The sequence below is a fragment of the Podarcis tiliguerta genome, assembly GCF_965153285.1.
Source record: "Podarcis tiliguerta genome assembly, chromosome: 12".
Taxonomy (NCBI): domain Eukaryota; kingdom Metazoa; phylum Chordata; class Lepidosauria; order Squamata; family Lacertidae; genus Podarcis; species Podarcis tiliguerta.
The window spans coordinates 23,055,628-23,076,963 of NC_139545.1; the positions used below are offsets into that span (position 1 = coordinate 23,055,628).

At 43.8% G+C, this 21,336-nt stretch overlaps 1 protein-coding gene across 5 annotated transcripts in view; it reads left to right on the plus strand.

The window, feature by feature from the left end:
• The first annotated feature begins 16,891 nt into the window (after nucleotides 1-16,891).
• The window catches only part of CPVL (carboxypeptidase vitellogenic like), a 60,184-nt gene continuing 55,739 nt past the window's right edge, over nucleotides 16,892-21,336 (plus strand). Inside the window, exon 1 of one of the 5 annotated variants that reach the window (XM_083405053.1) lies at nucleotides 16,892-16,997. The gene's annotated coding sequence lies outside the window, so the exon portion shown is untranslated. The other 4 variants (XM_083405055.1, XM_083405052.1, XM_083405051.1 and 1 more) reach the window with 4 other exon arrangements.

The window sequence follows — 21,336 nt, forward strand, 5'->3', positions numbered from 1 at the left end:
GTGGAACTTCCCGGCTCTCGTGCGGAGGGAGAAAGGAGCCCGCCACCTCCGGGCTAGGGCTCGCGCTTCTCTCTCTCCCCCCCCCCCAAAGTCTTCTTTCATAATTTACTTTATGCGAGTCTCCCCAAGCAGACTTCCGAACAAACATAACAAGCTGCGTTTGCCACAAGAGCATAGGAACATGCTGTTCTCTTTCGGTAAAACTAGCAGCCTTTTGTTCGGGTGTCCCGCCTTCCTTCAGTTACCTGCAGGGTTTTCCCTCCCTCGGAGAGGCAGGGCAGCCCTCCGCTGTGGGGATGCTGTTGCCTCCGGATTGCCTAGATCAGAAAGGAGGGCTGCCCTGCAAGAGCCCCCTCTGCAACTCTTCTTGCCAGTTGGAGTCCATCTGTGTCGGATTTACGGATAAGCTGAACAAGCAATAGCTTAGGGCCCCTCTCTCGGGGGTGCCCCCAAAAAAGTTAAAGGGGAGAAAAAGAACCCTGGATGTACATTTCCAAAATCTAAGATAAAAAACAAATTAAATAAAACCTACATACAGCAACAGTGTTCTGTGTTGTGTATGTTCCTATGATGCAAGTAACGGGCCCCGCCTGCTAGCCTGCTCCCTAAAATATCACTGGTTTGCTCATTTCTATATATAGGGTGCCTACATTCTGCATGGACTTGTTGCATGGCAACATGTGCAAATGACTTTAGATACCTAATTGGTTCATAAATTACCATATAGCATATATTCCACACAAAGAACAGCGACAATTTGTTGTTGACAAAGAACAGCTGGACATATAAAGGGCCCCATCACCTTCAGTAGCTTAGGCCCTCATGGAACCTAAATCTGGGCCTGGGATCGATTCCCTCCACTGCAAGCACTGCACGTGGTCTTATTTATATTATGTTATGTTATTCCATGTTATTTCTTTATACTCCTGTAATAGTGGCCATGCTCATTCATGAGGAAGGCTTCGGGAGTAAACGTGAGGGAAAATCCACACCCGCTGCCCTGCAGGACATCTTCAGGAGAAGAAAAGGCTAAGGAGTTAACCCTACACAAATCCGGAATGGAGCCCCCAAGGAGGTTGGATGGTGCCTTGTTCGCCTCCTTCTGGCAACTAGCTGCAGCCAAGCTGATGTCAAACATGTCTGCTTTCTTTTGGACCATATCAGCGAGGCCAAGAAGACAGCCCAGGACCTCCATACATACTGCCCAGGCTTGCAGTACAGGGAGGTCACTTTTGTACCACTAAAACAACACAGGAAGCAGCAGTTACAAGCTGCCAGCCTCTGTAGCCACAGCAGCTGCTGTGATTCTCCAGCGGTTTGACTGGATTAATATACTATATTTAAGATAATCTCCCCAACCAAAAAGTGATCAGTTTAGACATGACTGACATTAATGTGCCTTTGTACTGTCTACAGCACACCTATGACTGCAGACTATGCCCCAGATATAGTACTGTAGTTTTGACAGCTAGAATACCTCCTTTGGTTACTGTTATTGTTACATTTTTAAAGTTAAATTTAAACACCTAAGAAGAAACCTGCTCCAGCATTCTGTTCACACAAGAAGGACATGAGCACAGAAGGAGTGCCCCTGTTTGCGCTCCTCACAAGAGCCATGCTACTTAATCATCCTTTTTTGATGAGCTGTTTCAATTCCCAGAGTTTAGCCATGGGAAATTTACATATAATGATGTTCTCGGCAATACGGACATCCAATACAGTGGTGACAGAACAGTTAGTTTCAGCGCTCAGTTTGAGTCAGTGGTGGCTGAACTTGGGCCTCAAAATCTTTTCCAGAAGCAGCTCCTTTTAGTTTTTCAGTTCGTAGACTGCAGAAGTTTCCTCCGCAACAGGCATTAAGCTGTGACTGCCGTATGAACACAGTGTTCTTTCCCTGCCTTCCATTGTATCTTTTGAAACTGCCACCATGCACCTTTTTATTATAATTTATTAAATATGCATACCGCTCTTCATCCAAAGATCACGGGGCGGTACACAACATAAAAACACAAAATGAAAATACAAAATATATAATAAAACAAAAGCAAAAGCAAAAAAATAAGGCTGAGACCTGACAATGAAATATATGTGCTTGCTTTGCTAATTGCTAGCCCTTCCCCAATATGTACAATACAGCATTGCTTTATTTCTAATCGAATGAAACACTGTCTGTATAGGGAACAGTTATGGAACAGTTCAGGAACCCCTCTGGTGGCAGCTCAGTATAGCTCATGCAATACAGTAGTTAGTTATTAGTCATGTCTGCTACCACACCAGGTTCAAGGTTCTGGTTGTAATATACAAAGCCCTGAATAACTTAGGCCCAGGTTCCCCTGTACAGCCCAAGTCAATTGCTTTATGGACCAGAAGCGTGATTCATGTCAATGCACAGTTTTGCTTTCAGTGTTGTTTGTGGGCCTATCTATATGAAGTTAGATAGGCACAGTCTCTACTGAGATGCATGGTTAAAATGGTTTTACAGTTGTACCTTGGTTTTCAAACAGCTTAATTTTCAAACATTTTGGCTCCTGAATGCTGCAAATCCAAAAGTGCCTTGTCCAGTTTGCAAACTATTTTTCGAAGCCAAAGGTCTGACGGGGCTTCGGCAGCTTCCGATTGACTGCAAGAGCTTCCTGCAGCCAATCAGAAGCCACACTTTGGTTTCCAAATGTTTTGGAAGTCGAACGGACTTCCAGAACGGATTCCATTCGACTTCCAAGGTACGACTGTATTTCAAAAAGCCTTTACAACCTGAATGCTTCTCAAATGTTCTGTTTTTTTTTATTTTTAGGGAAATAGATTTCAAAGACAGGCGTGCCTGGTGTGCTCTGGTCCATGGGGTCACGAAGAGTCGGGCACGACTAAACAACAGATTTCAAAATAGAAACCTGCACACACAACACAAATAGCATCTATATTAAGTGGGAAACATTCAACATCATGAAATCGATAGGTCAAAGAAAGTCACAGCAGACTGCTAAAAGAAACAAAAGGTAATCTCAGTATGAATAAAAATGCAAAATTAGTTGTGCAATATAATAAACAGTCTTCTCTGTTAACACTTTACTGCACAAGTTACCAAGGGTAATCTCTAACGTGACATCTTTGCTACCAACATTTTGAAAATGCCCATGGGGCTTTTCCAGACAATCAGTCAATAATACATGCCGCAATGTTTTAAAAGTCCCTTCAAATGTCAATAGCATAATATCCCATGTGGACAATAGCCATGCTGCTGCAGATCCCTTTGACTTAGTTAAATGAGGGAGGCTGAGCAGAACAGGTAGATTACCTGCTTCCAAATTAACAATTCACACAACAGGAGAGAGAAATCTATTTTTCTTCATATATCTCTGGTTGAGTCCTCTGAAGCTGAAGGTATACCACCTCAAGTTTAGAAAATAATGCAGCATACCACCTCAAGTTTAGAAAATAATGCAGTCACTTGCGGAGAGGAAATTCATGCTGTTCACTTATGACATCATATATAAGTGCCTTCTCTATGGTGGCACCTTGTAATGATAGAGTTTGTAATTTAGTTATATTCCCTTAGTATTAATAAGTTCCCCTTAACTCACATGATCCAGTTCCAGAGGCATTTAAGTTGCTGCAAAAGTTTCGCATTAAAGGCTCTGAAGAATGAAGTTGCTTCAAGTCATTCCCTCATTCCTCTAGCTTGACTATAGACCAGTTACATACCTGGTTTATAAATCTCCTTATCCTCAGAGGTGAGTGCAATCACTATATCTTTCTATGCAGCTTGAAGATGTCCCTCTTTGCCCAGACCTTTGCAGGGCTCTGAGCTTTTGTATCCAGCTGTGAAATTATTAGTGCAGGCTTGTTGTATCGCTGAGATTGTACTGGAGCCTTTAACTGTGATATATGGTTTTAATTTTTGCTGTTTCAATGGTATTGGGATTTTCTATTGTTAGCTGCCCTGAGATCATATGTGATGAAGGGTGGGACAAATGAAATGAGCAAATAAATAATAAAATTAATAAATATAATGTCCAAATAAGTTCCTATTTACATTCCGCAGTCATAATTAATTTGCTATATATTGGGTGTAAGCACTGCATTTTTCCTAAGGTTCAAATTGCTGTGATTTGAATGCAGGGGAAATGTGATGTCCTTAACAACGGAATCACAGCCTCGAGGCAAGACTAGTAGAGGGCACAGAGAGAAAGAAATGTACATATATTTCACACAGAAAACAATGTACAGAAAGGACCACCGAGAAGCAATATTGGGAGAATCAGGTAAAAGCATGTGATGTGCATTTTGTGAAACTCAGAGAACCTTTTCATCAGCACTGCATATCTACTCCTTGAATCTAATGTCTCCAAAAATGTCTATAGCAATTTCCTGGCCTTGCTGCATTTCTTACCTGCATTTCCAAAGCATTACTAGGGGAGTGTATATGAGGGTGTGCATCAATATCTATGCCACACAGCAGACATGGTGCCAAAACTGCATTGACATTATGCCAGCATTGCAGCCTGACTATAGAAGCACAAAGGTTTTGGATCAATTTGCTGATACTCTGTTCTGGGTGCCCTGAGACTGAATGTCCTTCCCCACATCACCGATGGATGTATCCCTTCTATATTTAACACTTTCTCTTTTGCAAGCTATGAGTTTACTGACAGACTGGAAAATAAATATGTTCCTCAATCTGATGTTTATTTCTGTTGGTGTTAATTAACTCATTTATTTCAGCTCTATTTTTAAATTCAGTTTATCGGTCAAATCCAGCCCATGACTAGCTGTGCTGTGCAAGCCAGTTCACCCGTGCACCTTCTTGTCAATCAACTTTGAGACAGTAGATGATGGAGGGCTAAAATGTCTGTCTGTCTCTTATGCCTATGTGCTACTACTCAGCAGCACTGAGAATTCCACACTAATAAATATCCAGGAAAACAAATGTATACATAAGATATGAAGTGTATACAGCTAGATAAAGGCTGTGAAGTGTCAATTCAAGGCAACATGTTGGAAATATGGGAAACATCCATAAAGAGGACAGAGAGAACAAGAGCTGTAAGAGTTAAGAGATCCATAACCACTGACCATAGGCTGTAAGAAAAAACGGAGAAAGGAAGCAGGAAAGTGTTGTGGCATTAAGGTAACATGACTATACTATTCCTGTTTAGCCTCATACACTTCTATTCCCCCCCCCCCAACGCTTCCTAAACTAGTTTTTCTCCTCTTGTATTGCTATTGTAATTAGCAGCAGCCAATGCTGGTTTAGCTGCCCACTTCAGGTTGCAATTAACTCATAATAGGCATGTCACAAATCTTAACCTGACTCCCCTTGATGATTTTTGTTCATGTGGTAAGATAAATATCTATGATGGCTGATCCATGACGTCAGTTGCATACTGACTCTACCAACTCTGGGTAAATTAAGAGCATAAAACATTCCACAGGCTGTGCATAACAAAGAAAGCAATATGATTAAGAAGTGTATTTCAAGAGGAAGGTAAAACAACAAAGGAGGAATGCAATTTTTATGTAAAGCCTAAAAACCAATCTCAACCCCAGCTCAAAAGATTATGTTGTTCCGTACCAATATCGTTGTCCTCCAAGTGATTACAAAATCAAGGAAAAGCTGAGCTCCTATAAACAAGAAGGCAATGTGGTAAAGAATGCCAGACGAAAGTACGCAAGCAGGAATCCAAAACTAAAGCAGAGAATATTATTTATGCTGGGAATTTGGGACAAGAAAGTGTGGGGCCAGAAGGACTGCCAGTATTCCTTCTTAGTGGTAGCACCCTAGTTGTGGAATGGTCTCTCTAGCGCTGCCTTCTTTATGGCAATTACAACATCAAGTGACGACTTCTTTAAAAATTCTCTGAGGCTTAACATCTGTGTTTTTAAGATTCTGAACCAGACTTCATATGCTCTATATAAGCTGGTCATCTGCTTTTATTATGTTATAACCATGTTATTGGGTAAGATAAAGGTAAAGGGACCCCTGATCATTACGTCCAGTTGTGGCCGACTCTGGGGTTGCGGCGCTCATCTTGCTTTATTGGCCGAGGGAGCCGGCGTACAGCTTCCGGGTCACGACCAAGCATGACTAAGCCGCTTCTGGCAAACGAGAGCAGTGCATGGAAACGCCGTTTACCTTCCCGCCAGGGTGGTACCTATTTAACTACTTGCACTTTGATGTGCTTTCGAACTGCTAGGTTGGCAGGAGCTGGGACCGAGCAACGGGAGCTCACCCCGTCGAGGGGATTCAAACCGCCGACCTTCTGATCGGCAAGTTCTAGGATCTGTGGTTTAACCCACAGCGCCACCCGCGTCCTTTTATTGGGTAGTTTTATGTAAATATAGAATTAATAATGATGATGATAATGATAGTCAATGACAAACTTCTGCAGCTTCTGACTGTGAAATGGATCAAGAAGGCTAGGACACCTATTTCCTATGTCCAACCAGAGGAGAGGCAGGTGTGAATGTTAACCCACAAAAGCATTTCAGGAGGCAAGGTTCAGTTCTTGAGTGAGACACACAGAAAGAAGCAAGTAGGGAAGCAAGCTCTGGAAAGTGTATTTCTGGAGGTTCCTCTCTCTGGAGCTGATGTGGTGGAGTTGTTTGTTGGAGCCATTCCTCCACCCATGTACAACCTGTATACAGTGGTACCTCGGGTTACATACGCTTCAGGTTACATACGCTTCAGGTTACAGACTCCGCTAACCCAGAAATAGTGCTTCAGGTTAAGAACTTTGCTTCAGGGTGAGAACAGAAATCGTGCTCCGGCGGCGCAGCAGCAGCAGGAGGCCCCATTAGCTAAAGTGGTGCTTCAAGTTAAGAACAGTTTCAGGTTAAGAACGGACCTCTGGAACGAATTAAGTACTTAATCTGAGGTACCACTGTATTTGCAGATCATTGCAGATTTTACAACATGGTCAAGGAGCTGTCAGGCATGGAATGCCCGGAGTGAGGAAATAACTCTTTATTGTCAAAAGTACACTTACCAGTTAGAGAAAGGTATGTCCGTCAGTCCTGTGTCTCTCGGTTGCTCCTAGGTGTGCATCTGATGAGGCATTTGCTGCAACAGAGAGGCCCTAACCCCGATCTTGGCTTGTGTATCTCCCCTATCCAAACTGCACACAAGCAGGCAAAGACTATGCCTGCGTGTTACCTATCTCTGCTCCTCCCACTTCAATCCTCTCCTGGTTCTGGGAGAAGTGGAGCAGAAGAGATAGGCGGTGGAGGTGTGGAAGCCAGCCCTTGAATCCACATCAGCCAGACCTATCCTTCTCCCTGCAACAGTTATTTATTCTCCAATCCTTCAGCTTCTCCTGCCTCTGCCCTCCTGGCTGTTACAGGTTTCCCCAGTTCACAGATCCCTTATTCCAAGTCAAGTCTCCAACCCCCTTCTCCCACTGCCCACTCAGTAGCTAGCCAGTCCCTGATAGCCAGTCCACCATAAATCTTCAGTGGCCACCTTCCAAAGAAAGCCAAACACAGGTAAGTGCTGTACCTCTGGAATTTATCACAACTTGGAGAAGGGATGGGCAACAGTAAATACACAAAAGGGGGAACTCCTGTGTGAGTCCTGTGTACACAATCCTTCAAAGGCCTAACTAGCCTGCAGTCATGTAGCTCTGCCTGGTTGGGAGTTAATGCAGAGGGATTAGTTCACAGGGTGAAGACGTATTAGTCATTGCAACTAAATGTGGGAGATTCAGCAGTCAAACCCAATACAGTGGTACCTTGGGTTACATACACTTCAGCTTACAGACTCTGCTAACCCAGAAATATTGCTTCAGGTTAAGAACTTTGCTTCAGGATGAGAACAGAAATCGTGCTCCGGCAGCGCGGTAGTAGCAGGAGGCCCCATTAGCTAAAGTGGTGCTTCAGGTTAAGAACAGTTTCAGGTTAAGAATGGACCTCCGGAATAAATGAAGTACTTAACCCGAGGTACCACTGTACATATTCTTGTTAGTTAGCATGAAAGGCGTCTAAGAGCACAGAGCTGTATTGCTGATAGGAAGAACCTTGGACCACAGAAATATAATTGGTAGAGAGGGTTGTGTGTGAAGTCATTTCCCCTGCTTTCCTGAGGGGAAAGGATCATGTAGTACAGTAATTTCCTGCTTCTCTCTCTCTCTCACCAGCCATATAAAAGGACAAATGTTTGCTTGCTCCAACTATAGATGTTATGTACTACAATAGACAAATGGCCGGAGTTGTTTCTACTGTAAATTTAAGTATTTTACCTGCTGCTGTAGCTGAGAACCAGTACAATACTATGAGTAAGTAAATCATGTTTTAAACTTACTTTTGAGTCAATTGTCTGGTGCTTTGTTAAGATGGATAAGGGAGCCAGCTTGCTTCTCAACTGGACATTCAAATGAGGGCTACACAGCTGATAAAGCCGTTGTTGTGATTGTAAAATCTGCACTGGTCATTGATTGAGCAGCATAGCTACTTTCTAATCCTCATTTGTACATAACACAAGCAGACTGTGAGGCTCAAGGGTCCTTTTAGCGTCACAGTACGTGAAAACGTACTGAAAAGACTACTGCCTTGAGGCTATATTTGTATGGGAGTTTCTCATTGTAATGCATCTCCTTTTACTTTCACATCACACATTTCAAACATTGTTTCCATAATCTTTAAGAGGAGCGCTTACATTTTATGACTCCATCTCATTCATGTAAAATATGAGGATGAAGCCTCCCTTTGACTCAATCATAAGATGTCTGACAGGCAATTGTTTCTGAGTGAAAGCAAAGGAAATGTAAAGTTATGTGAGGAACATTTTTGTCAAGAGAGAGAGAGACAGAGAGGGCGAGAGAAAATCTTCCAGATGGTTGGGAAATAAGTAATTATTCATGTCCACTTATGTTTGAAATGTTTAGGTTTTCTTTCCTTTGCCCTCCTTTTAAATGTTTCAGACTGAGAACAATTTGTCACCTAACATATTGTTATGTGTTTGTGGGGGGTCAGATTCCTATGAGTTTGGTGTGTTTGTGTTAAAACTGTGGCCAGCCCATTAGCTTCTGCACTCGGTATGTATTAGAACAGGCATAGGCAACTTGCCCCCCCCCAGATGTTTTGGGACTACAACTCCCATCATCCCTAGCTAACAGGACCAGTGGTCAGGGATGATGGGAATTGTAGTCCCAAAACATCTGGAGGGCCGAGTTTGCCTATGCCTGTGTTAGAATTTTAAGTCCAGTGAGTGGTAGGATTTAATTAAGCCCTTTGTGTTAGGCTGGATGCCAGATTCTTGCATGTTAAACTGGATGCAAGACCCATGTGTGTTGTTAACTCTCTGCGCTGTTAACTCTCTGGAATTAGCATGTGTAGCTTGTCAAACTTCCTAGGACATTTCTTAGTCCCAGGAAATCAGCCTGTGTTAAAAGATAATTAAGTCAGACTAATCCCCTTTGAGGTGTTAGTCAGGGGTAATGAGTCATTGGCACAACAACAGATCAAAGGGATGAGCTTCTGCCTGCTTTTGGTTAGCAAAGTTAGAGTGCTATGTGTCCTATTGGTATAGTGATGGCCGCACTTATTCAGATAGAAGAAGAGTTTGGGTTTGATACCCCGCTTTATCACTACCCGAAGGAGTCTCAAAGGGGCTAACATTCTCCTTTTCCTTCCTTCCCCACAACAAACACTCTGTGAGGTGAGTGAGGCTGAGAGACTTCAAAGAAGTGTGACTGGCCCAAAGTCACCCAGCAGCTGCATGTGGAGGAGCGGAGACACGAACCTGGTTCCCCAGATTATGAGTCTATCACTCTTAACCACTACATCACACTGGCTCTCATAGAATAGGAAATGCTGGGGGGGGGGGGGGGCGACGACAAAAAATGGTGGGTAAGGGAGGGTTACTTGGGGGGAAGAGAGTGAGAAATGTTCCTATTTTCATCCGAGGAGTGTTGGAGGGTATGCACTTTTCATAAAGCCATCAGGTATTATTGTTGCTGTATTGGTTTTGCACAGTGAATGTTTTATAGTCGTACCTTGGATCCCGAACGCCCTGGAACTAAAATGATTTTTGGTTCCTGAATGCTGCAAACCCAGAAGTGATTGTTCTGGTTTGTGAACATTCTTTTGGAACCCGAACGTCCAACGGGGCTTCCATGGCTTCTGATTGGCTGCAGGAGCTTCCTGCATCCAATCAGAAGCTGCAATTTGGTTTTCGAACATTTTGGAAGTTGAACGGATTTCCGGAACGGATTCCATTCGACTTCCAAAGTATGACTGTATATGAAATAAGTGGTGAGAATTGATATTTTTCTTGTCCGGAAGAAACCTATTGAAAACTAGACTTCACCATGTTGGCAGAGGAGTTGTGTTGAGAGGGAAAAAATGTTTTAATTTGTGATCTTAACTTTTTTAAAATAAAAAACAACCCCAAAAATCAAGTTAAAAGCACAATTTCTCTGATTGTTTATATATAATACACACAATGCAGGCGCTGAATTCAAGATTGCTAGGCCTGGAAGTGCCTTCATATTTTTTGTTAGTGCCAGTGAACTGTTTTAGCTGCACAGTATATTTTATAAATGTAAAGTGTAAATATGACAAAGAGCTTTTTTTGTAAGCATATGCATAATATAGATATACTTGTCAGGGAGCTGCGGTTGGCAGTGACTCTACGGCGAAGTCACATTTATAGATGCTTGCTATATTAAATGACTTTCCCCAAGAATGGAATACAGGGGGAAATTGCATTGAACGTTGCTTCTTCTATCACTGTACCATTATAGGAAACCATACTTGATTAAATTCTGTCTCCTGGCCTGCGTAACTGTGAAAGGTACAGGGACCCTTTTACACAGATGCATGTCATTTGGCATATGTTCACACCATAATATCTTGATCCTAATAAACTTATTACTTGGATTTAAGGCCTATTGTTTTCAAAAACATCGCCTTGGGCACAAGGCTGTAGGTGGCATGAAAAGATATTGTTATCGTGACTAATTTATGAATGCAAAATAGTCAAACACAATGATAATACATAGTTGCAGTTGGGTAGCAATCTAGATATTGCCAGCAGGCACTGGCAGTGTTAATGGCGCTCTCTCTCTCTTAACAGGCCTTTAATTAAATGTGAAAGGACAACATAGTCCATGGTTCTCTTACTATAACAGCACAGAGACAGACTACTAACCATGTAGTCTTGGACTTCTGCAGATGAGATTCAGAATTTGTTCATAACAGATTAAGTTGCATAAGTTGTTTGCTTACATTTTGAACGTTCATTTTAATAAAAAGGTAAAGGTACCCCTGCCCGTACGGGCCAGTCTTGACAGACTCTAGGGTTGTGCGCTCATCTCACTCTATAGGCTGGGAGCCAGCGCTGTCCACAGACACTTCCGGGTCATGTGGCTAGCGTGACAAGCTGCATCTGGCGAGCCAGCGCAGCACACGGAACGCCGTTTACCTTCCCGCTAGTAAGCGGTCCCTATTTATCTACTTGCACTTTGACATGCTTTTGAACTGCTAGGTTGGCAGGCGCTGGGACCAAGCGACAGGAGCGCACCCCACCGCGGGGATTTGAACCACTGACCTTTTGATCGGCAAGTCCTAGGCGCTGAGGCTTTTACCCACAGCGCCAATAGCTTACAAGAATTTAATGATAGCAGTAGTAGCTTGCAGTAATCCAGCAAATTTGCACCAATTTGGCACAATCCAGCAGGATATGAATGAATGTGGATAGGTTGTCTCAGACCCTTCAAGTGCCCCTATTTCCCAGAGACAGTCCCTGATTTACAGAACCTGTCCCAGTTTCTGATTTGATCCCAGAATGTCCCGCTTTTCCTTTGTTGTTGTTTAGTCATTTAGCCGTGTCCGACTCTTTGTGACCCCATGGACCAGAGCACGCCAGGCACTCCTGTCTTCCACTGCCTCCCGCAGTTTGGTCAAACTCATGCTGGTAAGCTTCGAGAACACTGTCCAACCATCTCGTCCTCTGTCACCCCCTTCTCGTCATCTTTCCCAACATCAGGGTCTTTTCCAGGGAGTCTTCTCTTCTCATGAGGTGGCCAAAGTATTGGAGCCTCAGCTTCACAATCTGTCCTTCCAGTGAGCACTCAGGGCTGATTTCCTTCAGAATGGAGAGGTTTGATCTTCTTGCAGTCCATGGGACTCTCAAGCGTCTCCTCCAGCACCATAATTCAAAAGCATCAATTCTTCGGCGATCAGCCTTCTTTATGGTCCAGCTTTCACTTCCATACATCACTACTGGGAAAATCATGGCTTTAACTATACGGACGCTTTTCCTTAGGACCTCCCTATTTTCATTGGAGAAATGTTGGAAGGTATGGTATAATGTCCCTATTTTCATTGGAGAAATGTTGGAGAGTATGGAGTTATCCGATCCTCAACCCATCTGAAGGCAGCCCTGTATAGGGAAGTTTTTTTTAAAAAAATATGTAATGTTTTATTGTGTTTTTATACATGTTGGAAGCCGCCCAGAGTGACTGGGAGCAACCCAATCGGATGGGCAGGGTAGAAATAGCAAAACCTTTATTATGAATAGGACATCATTACTTCAATTGGAAAAATGTTGGAGGGTATGCTGTCTGTGTAAGTGCAGCACCTTGAACAGGCAAGGACACACCTGCATGCACACATTTTATGTGCATATGATCTTTCCAACATTCTGCTGAATGCTTATGGAGGATGGAAAAGAGGCACCAACCTGCTTGCCTCCTCTTCACAAGTTCAGAGGAGCTTGTGCCCCCAATGAAATTTCATATTTAATTATGCACTAAAAGGAATGAAAGGCACACCAGAATGGCTGTAAATAAGCAGCTACCTGTAAATAAAATAAAATAAAAAGGTTATGAGCTCATGTACTCCTCCTCTGATTTCTCATTATAATGATGGAATGTGATTCAGCCAACTCATCTAAGGCCTTGACTTTGGCCTATAATCATCATGGTAATTTGTCCTTTTTTAATTATTAGAGCCTCTTTATTGGAGGTTACTGCCCACACACTTTGGCTGCGCTCTTGGCTTGTGTGGTGGCACCTCAGTAAAACCTCGTCTTACTGTTTACAGTAGAGTATTTCCCTGGCGGCAGACAACAAGAACAGCAGTAGCCACAGTCAAAGTCCTCAGTCAAGAGTCTCTTTATTGCTTGACTGGTTGCAAATATATCCAAACTATTTACATGCCTTCCATATCTCTCCAGCACGGTATAAACTCAGCGTGTATGTGTGCTTTCCTCATGCTAGAATTGCAGCTTGTAACTTGCAACTTCCTCCTTTCATAATGGGATTTCATAATGTGTTGGTTGTGAAGGGGTCCTTAGAAAATCTCAGTGTTTTTCTGATTTGGAATAGGGGTACATAAATTAGGCTGGACAGAAGGTCTTAGTGATCAAAGCATTTTCTCTTTGTCTAGCATCCATGTGCCACCATCAATGTGAAGCCATATTCATTTTCAACTTGCTTATATAATTTTCCTTGTTTTTCTAAACTCTGAATGCTTTTGCCACATCTTCTGTGTGAAGGCTGTCTAAACCAGGGGTCAGCAACCTTTTTCAGCAGGAGGCCGGTCCACCGTCCCTCAGACCATGTGGTGGGCCGGACTATATTCTGAAAAAAAATAATGAACGAATTCCTGTGCCCCACAAATAACCCAGAGATGCATTTTAAATAAAAGGACACATTCTACTTATGTAAAAACACGCTGATTCCTGGACCGTCTGCAGGCCGGATTGAGAAGGTGATTGGGCCAGATCCGGTGCCCAGGCCTTAGGTTGCCTACCCCTGGTCTAAACCGATATGCTCTGCAATGCCTCTTAGTGAAAATTAAATGAACTTTCACTAATGCAGCACTAATGACATTATTAAATATCCATTCAAAGTGTTAAATACTTTGTGCTCAGGAACACAGAGGGCTGCCAGGATGGATTTTGATGTTGTCGGAGTGGGTTGTCATGGGACATCTTATTTATAGCAGGTTGGTTGTGTTTCTCTTCGACATTGCATTGGGGCAGAGGCTTCACCCAGTTATTTCTGTCATTAGAATATGGAATGATGAGCTTTAATATAAGCTTCAGTTGCTGAAAATAAGATGCCCCTGATGACATTCCACTAACTGAGCAATTTCCTTGGTCAGTTGCAGTTTCTGTGGATTATTAACTGAAGCTTTGCACACAAAGAAGACACAGGGTCGTCTTGTCTATTAATGCAGAAGAGCCTCCGAGACTCTGTTGCTAATTTACCTATCCTCTAAATGGCATATCAGGCTCAAGAATACAGATGTGTGCCAGCTGCTGTAATGTTTGGAAAGAGACGTGGGAACTGTACATCTGTCAGTGTGCAAATGATTGGTGAATAATGTAGTGGAAATCTTACCAGAATAAAAAGCCTTGATTTTGTCTTCTAAGCACTGGGGAATTATCTTTCTCCCACAAAAAGAATAATGAAGATGTCATCCAGGGTGAATAATCTGAATCTGAACCACATCTGGATATACTGCCTTTGAAAAAATTGAAAAGAAGTACTAGGCACTGCACTGAATAATGATTTTCTGAGAGTTAAGATTTAGAGTTTCGTGTCATTAAATAACTGCTGCAACAAGACAAACGCTTGCTCCTCTGAGTTGAAACAAAGGTACTTTCTGCATTTAGCCAATGAAAGGATGCTCAGTACATGACATTGAATGTGCTGCTGGCTTCCACAAAATTTCTGAGCGTTTCACAGGAGGATTAAGCTGCAAGAAGTTTAGTTGAGAAGACTAACACCTAAGAAAAAAAAAACAAAACTGCTTTCAGAGCTTTCCTTTTGTGTTCCAAAGATTATAGTGAACAAGAGAAAGGAAGGAAAACAATGAAAAGGTAATTGGAAAACAGGAAACAAAGAATTGACTCAAGTGGTAGGAGAGAAGATTCTCGGGTGAATAAAAAATTGCTGACCTACACCTTGCAAGCACACCAGGACGATTACTATTGATCTGAGAGAGAGACAAGTGATCTATTGAATAGTTACAAATCAATGGTATGAAAGAAAATGCATGTGGTTCTTTTCCAAGCAAGTCAGCTATCTGTAACTCTTAACTAATAGGGGTACACAATTGCAGGGCCGTAGCTAGGGGGTGGTGAGATGGGCCCCCACCGGGGCACAGGCAAGGAGGGGGTGCAAAATCGGCTTTAAAATATGTCCATAAATATTATTGCCTCATAAGAAAAGGTTTTTAATAGAGGGTGAATTGAATGGGTGGAGGGGGTGGGGTTTGGAGGAGAGGCGGAAAGAAGAGCTAATTTGTCCACGGCTAGGGGACAGTGCCAGATTTCTGTAAAAATTAAAGGGGGAAAAACCTAGATGTACATTTCCGAAATATAAGATAAAAAACAAATAAAATAAAACCTACACACAGCAACAGTGTTTTGTGTTGTCTAGGCTCCTATGATGTAAGTAATGGGCCCCACCTGCTAGCCTGCTCCCTAAAATATCACTGGTTTGCTCATTTCTATATACACTGGTACCTCGGGTTAAGAACTTAATTCCTTCTGGAGGCCTGTTCTTAACCTGAAACACCACTTTAGCTAATGGTGCCTCCCCGCTGCCGCCACGTCGCCAGTGTGCAATTTCTGTTCTCATCCTGAAGCAAAGTTCTTAACCCCGAGGTACTATTTCTGGGTCAGCGGAGTCTGTAACCTGAAGCGTCTGTAACCTGAGGTACCACTGTATAGGGTGCCTACATTCTGCATGGACTGGTTGCTATTAATATACTTCTTCTTAATTGCATTTCAGTTCAACAATTACTTTGATAAAATACATATTTTGTTATGTGCAAATGGCTTTAGACATCTATTAGGTCCATAAATTACCATATAGCATATATTCAACACAAAAAACAGCGACAATTTGTTGTTGACAAAGGACAGCTGGACATATAAAGGGCCCCATTACCTTCAGTAGCTTAGGGCCTCGTCAAACCTAAATCCGGCCCTGCTAGGGGGCGCAATCTGGATGGTTCTGCCAGGGGCACAAGATCACCTAGCTACTGTTCTGCACAATTGTCAGCTTTACCTGTTTTTATAATGACAGTGTTTATCTTTCTCACTCGCTTTACCAGTGCTGATGCTCAGTAGCTACCCATTCGGTGGAGCATGAGACTCTTAATCTCAGGATTGTGGGTTTGAGCCCCATGTTGGGTAAAATATTCCTGTACTGCAGGGAGTTGAACTAGATATTTGTGGTCCTTTCCAACTCTACAATTCTATGATTTTATCTAAACACTCTACTATGTTTAGTGGGAACAGTACCATCTTCTTGCTTTGTTGGGAATGACATGCAGAACATGATCTTAATATTTGTGCTCAGTAATACGGTATTCATTGTGCTCAATAAGGCTACAGCACTACAGCCTTTAGTAAACAATGCCAAATCACTGGATATATCTTCTGACTTACCATGTGTTGAACATGGAAAATGTTTTCCACCTTTAAAATCAAATGCAAATTTTTTTAGAAAAGAAAAGAAAAATAAAGCAGGCACATATATTTATATAACCTGTTTTCTAAATAGTTTGGAAAAATCATAGGGAAATATTTTTTAAAAAACCCTTTTGGTTTCATCAGTGGATCCTGCTCTCTCCTACCACAAGTCTCCACGGACCTTTCACTTACTTTAATTGAAAACATTTCTGCTCTGCCTTTCCACGCAGCTTGAGGCGGCTTCAGTTTAAAAACAAAAAGTCACTTTGTCTTTATGTTCTGTGGAAAGAAATGTATTAAATATCTTTTTAAAAACTGGTTCAGTCTGGGGCATGGCCGTAGCCTGTGGTTTGCAGGGGGCTAAATTAAGTAAGTAAATAAGAATATTTAACTGACCAATTGCATCACAGACAACGTGGTTCTGCCCTACCTCTCACCACGCACAATGCCTTCCCCTCCCAAATAAATCCTGGCTACGCCCATGGTTTGGGGGCACTTAACCCACAAAACTGAGCAACACGCAATCTACGCCGTTTTGACGTACTGTTTCTTTAAGAGCAGAAAGGAGGAGGTGAGTGGGGCTGTCAGCTGACAGCAGCAGTGGCTGCTGATTCTTTAACACAGGGCGAAAACACAGGGCTTTCTCCCATGCAGGATTCTAACTGCGCTTACTCAGAAGCAAATCCGAGCCCAGCAGCGGGACTTCTCTCTCAGTAAATGTCCTCGGCACAGACGTTTTAATTGCAAGCATGTCGCGCAGCGTCAGATCCTGAGACCTGGCCTTTCATTGCTAGACGCCCCCGCGCAACGCGATCCTATTCTGCTCGCCTGGTGGGGGAATTCCTCCCAGTTTAGTATTGCAGAAATAAAGTGATGGGGGAGGGAGGGGAAATGTGCTTTGCTTCTTTATGTAGACCGGTTTCTTTTTAACCCGGGGTGGCGGAATCCATGTTTATTCCAAAGCCTAAATAATGCAAGGGATCCGCCGAAGGCGCCTTCGCTTTCCCAATAGGCAGACGCCATAGGCAAAGGGGGCGGGCAAGGCTGCTTCTTCTCCCCCCCGCCTTCCCTGCCCGGGATCGCGATTGGCTGCATGCGGGCTTGTGGCTTGCCAGCCTTCTTGCAGGGCTCTGGTTGCCGGTGGGGGTCAGCAGATGATCTGCAGCCGGTGAGTGAGGCCGGGAAATTTGGGACAATGTCTCTGGGCAGGTAAGCCAGCGCTGTATGCTAGATGCGGCGCATTTAGGGTAGAATCCGTAATAAGACAGCGCCGGGGGTGTTTTTCCTTTTGGTTAGGGGGCTGACTAGCTCAGTCCAGGGGCTGCTGCTGTTTGGAAGGGCCTCATGTTGAACCCCCATATTTATTTTTAGGATAAAGCAGAGCAATAAAGCGCAAGGTCGCCTCCCTGCGGTTAAGGGTTGTCGGAGACCTGCCGGAACAGCAATGGTTAATTTCCAAAAAGAAGGGCGCGAGGGGTTGCCCACAACAGGAAGGCATGTTTCTCGGGAAGGCTTTCTTCCAAATCTCCTGTGTGTGTGAATGTGTCAGGGTCAGAAGATGGTGATGGTTACTGGCTGACAAAGGCAAAAATCATTTTTAAGTATGCTGAAAACACCCTCCTCTTCCTTATGATCACTCCTGTTCCTTTTGAAAGCCGAAGGCCCCCACTTGAGGCCTGGCTTAAATTTAAAGGGCAGGCTAAAGCAGGTTTGCCCCACAGTAAGTTCAAATGAGTTCAGTGATACTCGTAATAAGTAATAGCTGTCAAGTGTCCCTTATTTGAAGGGACAGTCCCTTATTCCAGCACCATGTCCCGCTGCTGTCCCTTATTGATGGATGTCCCTTAAATTTCAAAGGAAGCAGCTCCTCTTCCTCCCTCCCTGCCGGCCAGGGAGGAGGGAGGCTCAACTGTGTTGCTTGGCTGTGTTGCTCACCCAATAAGGAGTCTAAGAACGACTGGGGGGTGGAGCTTGCATGCCTTGTGTGTGGCTAGTTAATGCAAGCTGAGGGGGTTTTTGAATGCTGGATGCCATTTTGTTGCACTTGCTGCTGCAAACTTTGCAGTGCAAAGCCAGGCTGGGGAGCCATCTTAAGTTGAGGCTGCATAGGCCTTGTGGTGCATGTGATTCAGATTCTATTCAGTTGAACCTCTGGTTACAAAGTTGGTTAGACAGTGTTCTCGAAGCTACCAGCATGAGTTTGACCAGATTGCAGGAGGACAGGAAGACTGGAGTGCCTGGAACAGGTGAGGCTGCAGGTCCCTTATTTTGGCTGCAGGTCCCTTATTTTCAAGGCTGCTGGTCCCTTATTTTCAAATCTGTAAGTTGACAGCTATGTAATAAATTAAGAATGAGTTGTGGAAGAGGAGAGGAACGCCCAACTTTCTCTTACTCTGCTCCTGATAAATAATAGTACTAGAAAGGAAACCAGCATTTGATGAAGTTAGGAAAGGCCGAAAGGCGCTTCCTTGTTGCACAACTGACTTATAAAAGCCGGGTTAAATCCAACCTTAATTGACAGTTCTGTGGCTGCATGTTTTGCTTAGGCTTTGGATATGTCTGCTTGCATCAGGAAACGTTAAAGAACGATAGGTTTTGTAGCTCTCAATCGGTAGTGAGGTCCAAGCGGCCCCAGCCTTGCACAGCTCTGGACCCTGTGGCTGAGCAAACCCGCAATGAGAAGTTACAAAAAATCAAGGTATTCAAAATTTTGTATTATTTTAGATGGTGTGAAAAGTGACTGATGATGTGAATAGCAAACTAAGAAGTCCAGGCTCCCCTAGAATCCCAGGCCCACAACAGGCATGCCACTTTCTTCTTCCACTGCCAAAAATACTCCGTCATCACTCTCTGCAGAGGAGTCACCAATGTTTTTAATATGCAAGGAAATCCTTTTGCAGTAGTGCTGTTATATTCCCGGTTCCCGGGAATCTGACTCATAAGCCAGAAAGGATATTATTCACACACCAGGAAAATGCACAGGTGCGTTGTTGCAGCAGCACACATTTTGTGCACAAATTATAAGCTTGTGTCTTAATTTTTCCTTTGGAAAAAAGCCTTGCTGTCAGGCCACTGTTGTCTATCTCACTTCTTAGGCAATTGCTTCATTGTGTGTGTGTGTGTGTGTGCGCGCATATCTGAGAGAAAGGGGGGGGGCAGATGATGTGGCTCCTATATGGTGAGCCTAGAAATAAAAAGGACTTGCAGGTTGGGAGGATGCCAGAGGGAGAAAAGAAAGATGGATAAAGGGGTAAAAAGCAAATAGAATGATGAGTGGCGCAGCAAGAAAATAGAGCTGAGCAGTGCTGCACACCCCACCCATTTTTGGATCTGGTCCTGTCCATCATCAATCTACACTCCCCAACAGATTATCCATGACTCTTGACACATTTCTTCCTTATTTCTTTTCTAGAACAAGGATGGACAGATACTACACTTGTGGAATCTTGGTGTGTTTTTTTTAAAAAAATATTATTTTACTAAAACTCCTAAGCCCATCAGCTGGAGCCTGGTGCAAAATGGTGGGTCAGATAAGGAACAGGGTCAAGCCAGGATTATTCCTGGGATCATGAAGAGGTCCCTGCCTATAATGCCATGATAGCAGGTTATGGGATGTGATTCTTGCTATAAGCTTCCCACTGCTGTGAACCTAGCATGTGGTAATGGAACGTCTGCTTTAATGGCAAGCTGGAAAGTTCTAAAATTATAGGCCTGGTTAAGGCCCAGATTTAGAGGCCATTGGGGAAGAATGGCTACATGGGTAGCAGATTAGAGGTGATTCAAGGACTGGTGAGAACTTTGCTGTGCTGAACAGATCAGTGCATTTGGGCTGGATTTGGCTCCCTTTCTTAGGGGAGATACTTACAGTACAGTGATTTTGGTTTTCTGCTGAAAAAAAGGCGTTCCACACCAAGCTGACTTATGTGCGATTAGTCTACACTGAAATAGAAAACCTTGTACAGTATATATCTGGCAGCTCCCACTGGTGGATTGGCAGAAACACCTGTTGGGAAAAATCCCCAAGAAAAAACTCACAGATTTGTTTTCAGAACTAGAAAAGTATTCATACCAAAATCCATTCCCTAAGTCTTTACTCAGCAGCCTTATTTTATTTTAAGGAAGCCTTACTTTTAAAAAAAACAGTTTGGAGTAAAGTACAGTGGTGCCTTGCAAGACGAAATTAATTCATTCTGCGAGTTTTTTCGTTGTACGAGTTTTTTCGTCTTGCGAAGCACCACTGCATTTAAACACTGACAACGGCGGGGAGGGGCGGGGAGAAGCAGGACAGCTGCCGCAGCCGGTACCTCAGACTCACCCGCGCGTTGTGGCCACTGTGCGACGCGGCTGCTGGAGGGCGGCGGGGCTCAGGAGCGCGACTCCAGGGAGAGAGAGGCGCTGGCGGCAACGGCTCTCTGAGGGGAGCGGGCAGCGGCGCGAGGCACTAACCGTCAGCCGGAAGGTGGGAGGGAGCCGTCGGAGCGGGGAAGCGAGCGTGCGTGCGTGCGTGCAGGGACCGTCGCCATGACACGAGAGGCAGGGCCGTTTCGTCTAGCGAAGCAAGCCCTTAGGAAAATCCGTCTTGCGAAGCACCTCAGAAAACGAAAAACCCTTTCGTCTAGCGAGTTTTTCGTCTTCCAAGGCATTCGTCTTGCGGGGTACCACTGTAACTCTTTCTACTCTTCCCCTAAAATCCCCCAGTAGATTCTGATCTGCCTTTGCTCTCCTCTGCTCTAGATCACCCCAGTATCCTGAGCTGAAAACAGTAGTTATCATTGCCTGTGCTAATTTTGCTTACAGGAAATTCCCAGATCCCAGGAGCAGAGCATCTCCTCTGCATGCAGAAATTCCCAGCTTCCATTCCTGGCATCTGCAGGTAGATTTGGGAATGTCCCTTGCCTGTAACCCTGGAG